The sequence below is a fragment of the Crocuta crocuta genome, unplaced genomic scaffold (assembly GCF_008692635.1).
Source record: "Crocuta crocuta isolate KB4526 unplaced genomic scaffold, BGI_CrCroc_1.0 scaffold526, whole genome shotgun sequence".
Lineage (NCBI taxonomy): Eukaryota > Metazoa > Chordata > Mammalia > Carnivora > Hyaenidae > Crocuta > Crocuta crocuta.
Window position 1 is genome coordinate 411795 of NW_027528811.1, and position 12676 is coordinate 424470.

The 12676-nt window shown below is 43.4% G+C and overlaps 1 pseudogene; it reads right to left on the reverse strand.

Moving 5' to 3' along the window:
- Positions 1–1323: 1323 nt before the first annotated feature.
- On the reverse strand, positions 1324–1392 carry LOC144224785 (small nucleolar RNA U3; annotated as a pseudogene).
- Between the last annotated feature and the right edge of the window lie 11284 nt (positions 1393–12676).

Genomic DNA, 12676 nt, shown 5'->3' on the forward strand with positions numbered 1-12676 from the left:
TGTTATAGGAGCTCTGGAAAACAATCAAAGGTTTGCAACAACCAGGCTAATGCCCAGTCAAGGAAAGGCCCCTTCAAAATGGAATGAAAGTTCATGGTGTTTTTATTTGCATAGCCCACTCCTCCTCCAGCATGGCACAATCATGGTTTGAAACCAAGCAGTTTAGTTCCTAGTTCCCTTCCTTGAACTAGGCAGAGTAGAGTTGACCTTGTATGCAATGGTCTTACCTGTCTGGTGGATGTCTGAAGGACTGATCTCTATCTTGCCTAACTTGGATCTCAGATGGAGAAAAGGGGCAGCCACTGATCAGGAAAGCAACAGGGAGACTGCTGACTTACAGATATTTGTAGCAAGAAATATAGGTAGAGACATACAAGGAACAATCTGAGATCCTAAGGAGAAGCTAGAATCAGACTTTGAGAAATTAAGACATTCAAAAGCAGTCATGTGTACATGAGAATTGAAAAAGTCATGAGTTCTGGGCAAGATGTATCAGAAAAGTCTCCAAAACACCTTGAGCTTTCACCTTGAGCAGATCTCTAGGCTTGGAGCATGTTCAACTAACAGTAGGTGACTACTCCAGCACAGAGCAACATGCAAAACCATGAGGAAGTGGCTGGTTTTATCAAATGTCTACTTTTTTACAAAACCAAAAATCACAAGGCCTACAAAGAAGAGGGGAGAAATGGGCCATTGAAGGTACAAAATAAATTCTAGAAACTGTCCCTGAGGAAGCACAGACATTGGATTTACTAGATAAAAACTTGAAAACAACTGTCTTAAGTATAACCAAAGAGCTCGAGGAAAACAAAGGCAAAGAACTAAAAGAATTCAAGAAAAAAATATATGAGCAGATTGAGAATATCCACAAAGAGACAGAAATTACAATAAAAAACTGATAAGAACTATCTGGGCTGAAAATATAGGAAATATATTGAAAAAGATAATTTATTTTATTTTTTATATATTTTTTAGATTTTATATTTAAGCAATCTCTACACCCAATGGGGGGCTTGAACTCACATACAAAGATAAAAAGTTGCACACTCTACTGACTGAGCCAGCCAGGTGCCCTCCAAAAGAGAAGCTAAACAGAAGATTTGTACAGGACGAATAAAGAAGCAGTGACTGAAGGAGGTACAATTGGAATTATGTAGCCTGAGGAGCAGAAAGAAACAAAATGAAGAAAAGTAAACAGAACCTAAGGGATTGTGGCACATCAAAGGTCTCAACACAGGCATTATGGGAATCCCAGAAGGAAAAGAGAAAGAGACAGAGAGATTATCTGAAGAAATAATGGCTGAAAACATTTTAATTTCATAAAATACAGAAATCTAAAAATCCAAGAATCTAGTAATGAACTATAGAAATGATCCCTGAAAGTATAGTCTTTAAAAATCCAAGAATCTAAAAAGAATCTAAAAATCAATGAATTTCTAGTAGGATAAACTAAGAACTGAAGCACATTATAATCACACTGTTGAAAGAGAAAGATAAACAAGCAGCAAGAGAGAAACAAATCATATACAAGGAATTCTCAATAAGATCATAACTCAATTTTTCAGTAGAAACCTTCTAGCTCAGAAGGTGGTACTGAAAAGTTGTAATAGAAAAGAAAACTGTCAACTAAGAACACTGTAGCTGGGAAAAATATCCTTCAAAACTCAGCGGGAAATTAAGACTTTGCCTGATAAACAAAAGGTGAGACAGTTTATTTTTAAATACATTTTATTAAAGTATAATTGACATACAGTGTTATATTAGTTTCAAGTGTAAAAGTGACATAATTTATTACCACTGCTCTACACACACAACACAAAAATGTGTACAGGAGTCCTTGAGGTTGAAATGAAAGGAATTGGATAGTAACTCAAAACCATATACAGAGTGCCTTGGTGGCTCAGTCGGTTGAGCATCTGACTTCGGCTTGGGTCATGGTCTCTGTCCCTCTCTCCCTCACACTCTGTCTCTCTCTCAAAAATGAATAAATGTTTTAAAAAACTTAAAAAGGGGCATGTGAGTGGCTCAGTCAGTTAATCATCCGACTTCGGCTCACATCATGATCTCACAGTTCGTGGGTTCGAGCCCCACATCGGGCTCTGTGTTGACAGCCAGCTCAGAGCCTGGAGCCTGTTTCAGATTGTGTCTCCCTCTCTCTCTGACCTTCCCCTGCTCACGCTGTCTCTCTCTCTCAGAAATAAATTGAAAAACATTAGAAAAAAATTTTTTAATAAAAAAATATGAAGATATCAATACCTATGCAGTATTAGCTCAACCCCTGGAGAGACTAAAGTACTGAGGTCAGCCATGCACCAAAGCTCCATGAGCTCCTCTGCCACCATGTTGCCGTGTATGGTTGCTGGAGCAATAGGTGCCATCCACAACCCCACTGCAACAGGACAATTGAAAGCTTGCCCTTGGTGTATCCCTGGTGGACCTCTGCCCCATGTGCCTCTTTCCTTGGGGTGATTTTCACCTGTGACCTTTTCCCATAATAGATCATAACTCTGCTGAGTTCTGAGAATACTTGTAGTGAATCACTGGTGGTCTTGGTGCACTCCCCAGCAGCATCTACGGTGACTATTTCTGAACTTGAAATTCCTGGCTAACTACCAGCTCAACCCTTCTGCTTGGAGGCCTCAAACACCCCCACACACTCAGCATTGAAACAAAACTCAAATGCAGGCTTTATCTGATATTCCCAACTGGGCCCGGGGCTCTATCATTTCTCAGATATTCAGTCTGGAAACCCAGGCACCAATATTCCTCTACTTTTTCTTTCACTCCCATAGCCAACCACCCATCCACCCTGTTCCTCATGTCCTGAGTTTGTCAGATCTTCCTTCCCCTACCCTACCTGCATGACCATCACTCCAATTCAAGCCAACATCTCTCGTCTCTATGGCAACAGTATCCTATCCACTGCCTCTGCATTCAATTAACTTTCTAACCTGCTTTCCACACCACTATGACTTTTGAAAACACAAATTTCATCCTGTGCCCCCCCAGTGGCTTCCCAGTGCTTGTAAAATAAGGTCAATCTTCACTTATCTTCACCAGCAAACCCCTATGTCCCCTCCCCAACCCCTCCTCATGCTCCAGTAGGTTCTCTGTAAGGTGCACTCAGACAGCCATGTCCCTTTCTTAGAATCTTATCTCTGTTCATAGCTCAACTTCCCCTTCCATGTCTATCTAGCCAGCCTCCCTCTTGTGCTAGGGCCATGTCCATTCCGGCATCTCAGGACCCAGCAGACACTCAACCACACACAAACATTCTACGTTATTCTGTGTTATTCTAGAATAGTTATCCTATGTTATTCTGGTTATTCTGTTATACTCCCATGGGATGTATTCTTCCCCACCCTCCCAGTTGGCCTTCAGGGTTTCTATGAAACATACACTGGATTTGGTTTAAATCACTTGTTAAGAAGATGTGACCTAATGATTACCTTCCACCTATAAAACTCTAATGTATTCTTTGGTGTAAATATGCCTGTCCTTCTGAACTCAGGCAATGGAAGACTCTCAATTTTATCAATCATCTTTCCAGGAGGCACATTCCAGCTCCATGAGGACAGAGGGTCTGAGTTCACCAGCGTGTCACCAGCACCATAAATAATGTTCAGCAGATACAGGTACTGTTATGGGCTGAATGTTTGTGTTCCCACAAAAATTTTTATTTTTTAATTTACAAAAATGTTTATGGGGCACCTGGGTGACCCAGCCAGTTGAGCATCTGACTTCAGCTCAGGTCATGGTCTCACCGTGCCCATATCGGGCTCTGTGCTGACAGTTCAGAGCCCGGAGTCTGTTTTGGATTCTGTGTCTCCCTCTCTGTCTCTGTCCCTCCCCCACTCATGCTCTGTCTGTCTCTCAAAAATTTGTTTATTTGTTTTTGAGAGAGAGAAACAGAGTATGAGTAGGGGAGGGGCAGAGAGAGATGGAGACACAGAATCCGAAGCAGGCTCCAGGCTCTGAGCTGTTGGCACAGAACCCAGTGCAGAGCTAAAACCCATGAATCAAGAGATCATGACCTGAGCTGGATGCTCAACTGATTGAACCACCCAGGCACCCCTGGGTTCCTACAAAAATGTTTATGTTGAAGCCCTAACCCTCAATGTGCTGGTTTTAGGAGTGGGGCCACTGAAAGGTAATTAGGTTTAGATGAGATCATGAGGATGCGGCCACCATCATGGGATTAGTGTCCTTATAAGAAGAGGAAGAGACCAGAGCCCTCTTCCCACCATGTGAGGGCACAGCAAGAGAGTGGTGATCTGTAAGCCAGGAAGAGGTTCTCACCAGGAACCAAATCAGCTGGTTCCTCCATCTTGGACTTTCCAGCCAGTAGAAATATGAGAAAATAAATGTCTGTTGTTTAAGCCCCTCTAGGCTATGGTACTTTGATATGGAGGTGCAAGTAGACTAAAAGAAGTGCCCAATAAATATTTGCTCATTGGATGAGTAAATAAATGTTGTTTTGGGGTAAGTACAATTTAGAATGAAAACCAAGGATTTTAAAGGAGTTTACTGGCCAGCTTATTAATGATAGGATAGCATTTTGTTTATTCTTTTACCATGTTGGAGCGGGATACACCTCCAGAACCAGGTAGACTGCAGGGCACATATCTCTTCCCAGATCCATGAAATCCATCTCTCAGTGCCTCCTTCTTCCTTCCTTATGAGTAAGGGAGGAGTGGAGAGCCTTCCTAGCCCCTTAAAAAATGGCTGACTGAGGAACTCAGCCAATTCTCTCCCTGAAAAGTAACAAAACTGACACAGTTGGCAAAACAACTATATAAAGACTGAAAACTTACCAAAAGCATACATCAAATTGAAAACATTCATTCAAGAGAATATCCTGGACCTTGGCAAGGATGGGGGTGGGGCATCTGGGCATGTTAGCCTGGGATAGCCCCGTTCCCCAGGCTCCACAGCAAAGTACCCAAGTATGTGAGGCAAAAGGTGACAGACCTGAAGGGAGAAATAAGACAGTAATACAATTACTGTAGGAAATTTCAGTACCTCACTTTCAGCAATGGATTGAACAAACAGAACATATGTAAGGAAACAGAGCACTTGAACAATGCTACTGATGAACTAGACCCAACAGAAATATACAGAACACTCCACCCCAAAGGAGCAGAATATAAACTCTTCTCAAGTGAACAAAGAACAGTCTCCAGGATGGATCACATGTTAGGCCACAACACAAGTCTTCATAAACTTAAAAAGACTGAGTCACTAAAAAAAAAAAAAAAAAAAAAAAAGACCGAGTCACTGGTGATAAAAAAGAATGAAATCTTGTCATCTGCAACAATGTGGATGGAACCAGAGGGTATTATGCTAAGTGAAATAAGTCAGTCAGAGGAAGACAGATATCATATGATCTAACTCATGTGTGGTTGGGGTTGGGGGGCAGGGAAAATGGATGATGGGCATTGAGGAGAACACTATTTGAGATGACCACTGGGTGTTGTATGTAACTGGTGAATCACAGGAATCTACTCCCGAAGCCAAGAGTACACTTTATACACTGGATGTTAACTAACTTGATGATCAATTACTTAAAAATAAGAAGAAGAAAAATAAAATGACTGAACCATACCAAGTGTGTTTTCTGACCTAATAGGAATGAAGCTAGGGATCTATAGCAAAGGAAAATGGGAGTTGGGGGGGATGTATATAGCTGGAAATTAAACAGTCTTGAACAACCAATGGGCCAGAGAAGAAATGACAGGGGAAACTAGAAAATACATTGAGACAAATGAAAACACACATGCCAAAACATATGGAATGCAGCAAAAACAGTGTTAAGGGGAAGTTTATAGTGGTAAATACCTACATTTTTTTGAAAAAGGTGACCGATCAATAACCTAACTTTACAACTCAAGAAACTAGAAAAAGAACAAACTAAACTCAAAGTTAACAGAAGAAAGGCAATACTAGAGGAAAAATTTTAAAAAATAAGAGAAAATTATAGAAAAATCATTGAAACTAAGAGTTTTTTTTAAAAGATCAACAAATTTGACAAACTTTTAGCTAGAATAACTGAGGAAAAAGAAGACTCAGATAACAAAACGGAGACACGAAAGGAAAACATTACAGTTGATGCCAGAAGAATTAGGAGGATCATAAGAGCCAATTGTAAACAATGAATGCCAATAAATTGGATAATTGAGAAGAAATGGATAAATTCCTAGAACCATATAATGTAGCAAGACTGAGTCAGGAAGAAATAAAAATTCTGAGCAGACCTATAACTCATAAAACATTTAACCAGGAATCAGAATCTTCCCAATAAAGAAAAACCTAGGACCAGATGGCTTCAATGGAGAATTTCATCAAACATTTAAAGAACACTCCAAGGGACGCCCAGGTGTCTCAGTCAGTTAAGCATCTGACTTCAACTCAAGTCATGATCTCACGCTTCATGGGTTCTGGACCCACATCAGGCTCTGTGCTGTCAGCTCAGAGCCTGGAGGAGAAGCCTGCTTCAGTTTCAGTGTATCCCTTTCTCTCTGCCCCACCCCCTCAAAAATGAATAAATATTAAAGATGTTTTTAAAAACCTGCATAACTCCTAGAATAAAACGTAGGGGAAAAGCTTCATGACATTGGATTTGATAATGATTTATTGGGTATGACGGCAAAAGCAGAAACAAAAATAAAACCACAACAAAAAACAAAGATAGACAAATGGAATGATGTCAACATTTAAAAATTCTACATATTAAAGGAATAAACAGCAGTGAGAAGGCTACCTATGGAATGGGATAAAATATGTGAAAATGCTAAATATGATAAAAGGCTAATATTCAGAATATGTAAAGAACTTCAAAACTCAACAAAAACAATAAGTAACCATATTTTAAAAATGGTCAAACAACTTAGATAGACAGTTCTCCAAAGAAGATATATAGAAGGTCAACAAGCATATAACAAAGGGCTAAATGTTGGGGGTGCCTGGGTGGCTTAGTCAGTTAAGCATCCGACTTTGACTCAAGCATGCTCTCACAGTTCATGAGTTCGAGCCCTGCATCGGGCTCTGTTCTTACAGCTGGGAGCTTGGAGCCTGCTTAGGATTCTGTGTTTCCCTCTCTCTCGCTGCCCCTCCACTTCCTCTCTAAAAAAAAATTAACATTAAAAAAGGGCTAAATGTTATTAATCACCGGGGCAATGCCAATCAAAGCCACAGTGCTATATCATTCCACACTCATTAGTTGGCCCTACTCAACCAGCACCCCGAAAATGACAAGTGTTGGTGAAGACGTGGAGAAACCAGAACTCCTGTGCATGGTTGGTACGAACATAACATATCAGAACATAGTATAGTTCTGATGTAAAACAGTATGGAGGTGAGAGAGGGGGCAAGATGGCGGAGAAGTAAGGAGCTCCATACTTGCACTCGCGCCCATACATCACACGGAAAAGATCTGAAGCCATTGGAAACCTTACAAAACCTGAGAGATTGGGAGAAAAAGGACGCAGAATCCACTGAGAGAGCCTTCTAACGTGAGTGCGAACTGGGGAAGATAAAATCGGGCCGGGATCGGAGACTTCAGGGTCGGAAGCGATCCCCCCTCTACCTTCTACGGGGAGCGAGAGGGGAAAAGGAGAGAGTCCGAAACAGAAAAACCTCCGCTCGGGGGGTAAAAACCTCCGCTTGGGGCAGAGAAAGACCGTACTTGCCAAATACCTGCATGCCAGGTCCCCTCGCGCCAACTGGTCCCNTGGACTTTAAAGACAATAACAAGAGATGAAGAAGGGTACTACATAATAATTACAGGATCCATCCACCATGAAGAACTAACGATCATAAATGTCTACGCACCGAATATGGGAGCACCTAAATATCTAAAATAATTAATCACAAAGAGAAACAAGCTTATAGATAAGAATGTGTTAATAACAGGGGACTTTAATACTCCACTTACAGCAATGGATAGGTCAACCAGACAGAAAATCACTAAGGAAATAATGAACTTGAAAGACGCATTGGACCAGATGGATCTGACAGATATTTTTAGAACTTTACATCCTGAGGCCAGGGAATTTACTTTCTTCTCAAGTGCGCATGGCACTTTCTCCAAGATAGATCACATACTGGGACATAAAGCAGCCCTCAATAAATATAAAAGAATGGAGATCNTAAAATAAAATAGTCTTTAGAACAAAAAATATAAATAAATAAAAGCCAGGAGCTAGGTATGAATAAACATTTAAGGAAAAAAAAAGATAATTTAAAAATTCTACTATAAACACCTCTCAATTGTTACTAAGTTCTCAATTGGAGACTAAAGTTCCCTAAGTTAAAATTCTGCTAAGTGTACTTAAAACTAATGGAAAATAAAAAAAGCAATCTTATATGTAGAAAACTGAGAAATACATAAAAAAGATGTAAGAAATAGAAATACATTTTAATTGAGAGTAAAAAAAAGTAATTTTGTCCTAAATAAGACTAGTTGTTTAGAGAAAAAGGGTTTTGAGAGAAAGTTTAAAGGCAAAGGAAGTTGTAGAAGGTCCTTGAAGGGAAATCTTTAAAAATTATTCTATGTGTACTCAGGATAAACTAAAGATAAATGGAATTTTAAAAATACACTGGTATAAAGTTAAAACTCTACTTTTCTCTCTGGTCAAAACACAAAGTTTTCTTGGATTGTAAATCTGCTCTTGATAAGACAATGTAAACAAAGGTTTTCTCCTTTTACTGCCAAGAAACATAATTAAAACTTCTCAATGTTAAAAGAGCTAGGTTTTTCTACATTCACCTTTAAGATCTTTTATTGCCACTTTGGTTAAAAAAAAAAAGGTTTTAATCTGTAATCCTATTTAGGATACACTTCATAACTTCCTGAAGTTTTAACAAACTTCTAAGGATTTAAATAGTAAAAAAAGGTCTTTTGGCTAATTAGGCCCTTTTATTTGAGATGTTAAGTTACTTGGAAAAACACTATGTACAACAGTAAACCTTTGGTTGTATTGCATGGATAAATGCTATAACTGCCCAAATATATATGCAAATCCTGAAGTTTTAATGTTTTGGTATAGAGTTATCACATAATATTCTGATTACTTAAAATATTATATGTCACAAAAATAACTAAATTTCTTTGTCAATTGCATAACAATGTCCATCTGAGATTTTGTCATTTAAATAGATTGCTTGCCTTCATGCAAGAACGTCTGGGGGCAATACAACCCGTAATACTTAGGTCCCAGTACCACCACCCTAATGATTAGAACCGGACAGAAGACCCATGATTGGGCCTTCAAATACACAAGAGAAGGGGGGAATGAAGAGCCTACATAACGTCATTTTGAAATTAAGGCCTCCATTAAGAGCAACCTCGGGCTGCACGTAGCCCCAGTTCCTCAGATTGCTCAAGCCTAAAGCCATCCTCGGACCGCCCTCAGATCAGCTAATCAAAAAACATTCCTGTGGTCTGAGTCAAGGCTGGGAACTGTAGACAGTTATTTTGTACAAACTAGCCAATTTCTCACTGCTTGCCTGAACCCCACGTGGGCCCTTTGAACCCACCTCATAATTGGTCATTTTCAAAGGATCCTCAAAAGTCATGATTGGGTCCCACCAAAAGTAATGGACACTTCAAGATACTGAATGGTCAAAGCTGTTACCATGGGTGCTGTACAATTGTAATTGGTGCTTATGTGATGATGCCATATGTACAACGTGTGCACTGTAACACCCCCGTCCCTGACCCCATAAAAACCCCACTCACTACTGTTCGGGGCTTCACCTTCTGCCACTACACCGGTAGGTGGATGAGCCCCGGCTCGAGCTTGTAATAAAGACCCTTTTGTACCTGCATCGGTGTCGGCTCCTTGGGGGTCTCAGGGGACTCTCGAATCGGGCACAACAAGAGGAGCAGGGGCACCTGGAGGCTCAGTTGGTTGAGCATCCGACATCAGTTCAGGTCATGATCTCACAGGTGGTGAGTTCAAGCCCCATGTTGTTGGGCTCTGGGCTGGCAGCTTATGTGTCTCCCTCTTTCTCTGACCTTCCCCTGTGCTCTCTCTCTCTCTCTCTCTCTCTCTCTCTCTCTCTCTCTCTCAAATAAACATAAAAAAGAAAGAGAAAGAAATGTAAAATTTGAACAGACCTGCCACAGCAGAGAAACTGAACCGGTAAGGAAAGAACAGTGGCGCCCCGGGATGGGAGGACAGCACAGCACACTGCTGCGAAAACACCACCCTGCGTCAGCTCTTGGCAGAGACCCAGGGCACAGCTTCAGACCTGGGTCCCCAGGTGTGAATTTAAGACTCCTGAGGCAGTACTGAGCACGGAATCCAGCAACAGGAACACGAGCGAGTGGGACTTACCCAAGATCGGCAGATTTAGTAAAAATCACTCAAGTGCGAGCTTGGAACAGCTGGATTCTATGCATCGAAAATTAGACCTCGGTCCTGGGATAATCGGGAGGGGAAGGGTTAGTGCAGGTGTGCAAGTAAAGGGGCCAAGGCGGGCGCGCTCACTCAGGGGACGGGGTNGGGGGAAGCGCGGGTTGCGAGGCGGGATCTGGAGGGACGGAGGACACAGGGGTCTTCGAGGACAGGGGCAAGGACGGGCACAGGGAACTGGTTGAGGAAGGGGGTCGTGGAGCGTTCCAGGTTCCGGAGACGTGCGCAGGCTGCGGGGGTGCTGGGCAGGACAGTCAAGCGCAGCGCAGGTGGAAGACCCGCGCCCCCCAGCCCAAAGCACCTTGGGTTGTGTTGACTCCAGGGCGCGCAGGCGCGGCAGGTACGTTCAAAGCGGTACGCGGTACGAGCGGGGTGGGCTCCACTCCGGGGGGATTCCAGACCTCCCGGAAGGTGCGACGCGGTCCGAGCGCCGGTAGCGCAACCCTGCCCAAGTTGACAGAAAATCACCCAGTCGTACGTTTGCAGCAGGTGAAGTGGGGGTAGAATGAGGCCTCAGCAAGGCCGCGCTGCAGGAGACAAAGCAGGTGTGAGGGAGGGCGGTGCTGACCTCCCGGGGCCCGCTGTTGCACTGGACGCAGTAAGGGGTCTCCCAGGTGCAGGGCACAAGACGCTTGTCTGCTGAGACTCTTGTGGACACTATCTGACCAGGAGAAAGAAGGGAAGGAAAAGGGCTTGCAGGGAATGACCAGCAACCAGCCCAGCAGGGACGGCTTTAGTTCTTAATTTTCTTTTTACCTCCACGGAGCCATGCCCTAAGATTAGAGCAGGCGCTCCCTTCCTGATTATTTTCTTCATTCCTCGAATCACAAGCCAGAATGCCTGCTACTCTTCTCCACCTGCTTTCTCTGCGGTCTCCCCACTGGACGACTGAGCCATCAGGGAGCGAGGCATTTCAGGAAGTGGTAGGCTCTGTGCAGGGTTATTTGTGGAAGCCTCTGGCTGAGCACATGGGGGAACATCCTGGCTCTCTGCTCCCATCCATGCTTTATCCACTTCCTGAGCATTCGTTGCTCTGAGAGAGCTGAGGAGGGGCTCATGCCTACTGCCAGTGTAGGGCATCTTTCACTGTTCATCACCCACCCCTCACAAGGGCATCAGCCCTACAGGTAGGAGCTCGCATGTTGCTGTGGTCTGTCCACCATCTAGAACAGTGGACGCTGCCTGGGGGTGGCTAGAGTCAAGCAGGGACAACAGGTGGAAAGGTGAGCGTGTGAATGTAGGGTGGGTACTTGCTCTCATTTCCCCTCGTGAAGGGTACCGGAACTTGACACCTGAAATTATCCCACTTTGGCGTAAGGATTATTTTGAGCCGTAAGCAGTTGAGAAGTGGGTACAAAAAAGGCTATGTGTCTGTCCTTTACATCCCTAAAAGCAGGACTCAAATGCAGGTGTCCATCTGTCCTCCATGCCAGGAGGGACTACCAGTCACAGGAGGGAACTCTAGACCCTGTCAGCCTGAAGGTGGCACGGGGAGCAGGGGGAGGGGGGCAATCCACACGATCCCACTAACTGGCCTTTGTCATTGTTTACCTTCCCATGTCACTTTGAGGCCTGATGTCACTCCGTGTCCTGTGACATCTGCACAAAGTCGTGCTTTTGTTGACCATACTACCATACTTTTAAGCTACCATTCTGGTTTTTTAAAAAATTGTTATAATGTTTTATTTACTTCTGAGAGAGAGAGTGTGAGCAGGAGAGGGTCAGAGAGAGGGAGACACAGAATCCAAAACAGGCTCCAGGCTCTGAGCTGGCAGTCAGCACAGAGCCTGACGTGGGGCTCAAACCCACGAACCATGAGATTGTGGCCTGAGCCGAAGTCGGACGCTTAACCGAATAAGCCACCCATGCGCCCCTAAGCTACCGTTTTAAGTGCCCGTCAGAGTTACAATCATCTTCCTTAGGTATCTAACATCAGTGTCTGTGTCGAACACCTGTTTTTCTCTTAATATTTTATTACAGGGTTCTCAGCGAAGTTGTCAGAAGGGCAGAGGAAAATGAGGTTTCCACCCTTACACCAGCACCTGGTGCCCTCCTAAAGCCTCGGCCAGACCGTCTGTCCTGAAGTCCTGGGTGTGGCTCTGTGCTTGTCTGCGCTCCCGCCCATGAGACTGGCCTGCAGCCGGCTGCATTTCCGATGGCCACTGTGCCAAGTCCCAGGCTGTAAGGGCCCAATCTCTCTCCGGGAGGGAGCGCCCAGTACTCCCTGACCCTCGACCAGGAGTGAGTGAGGCAGCAGG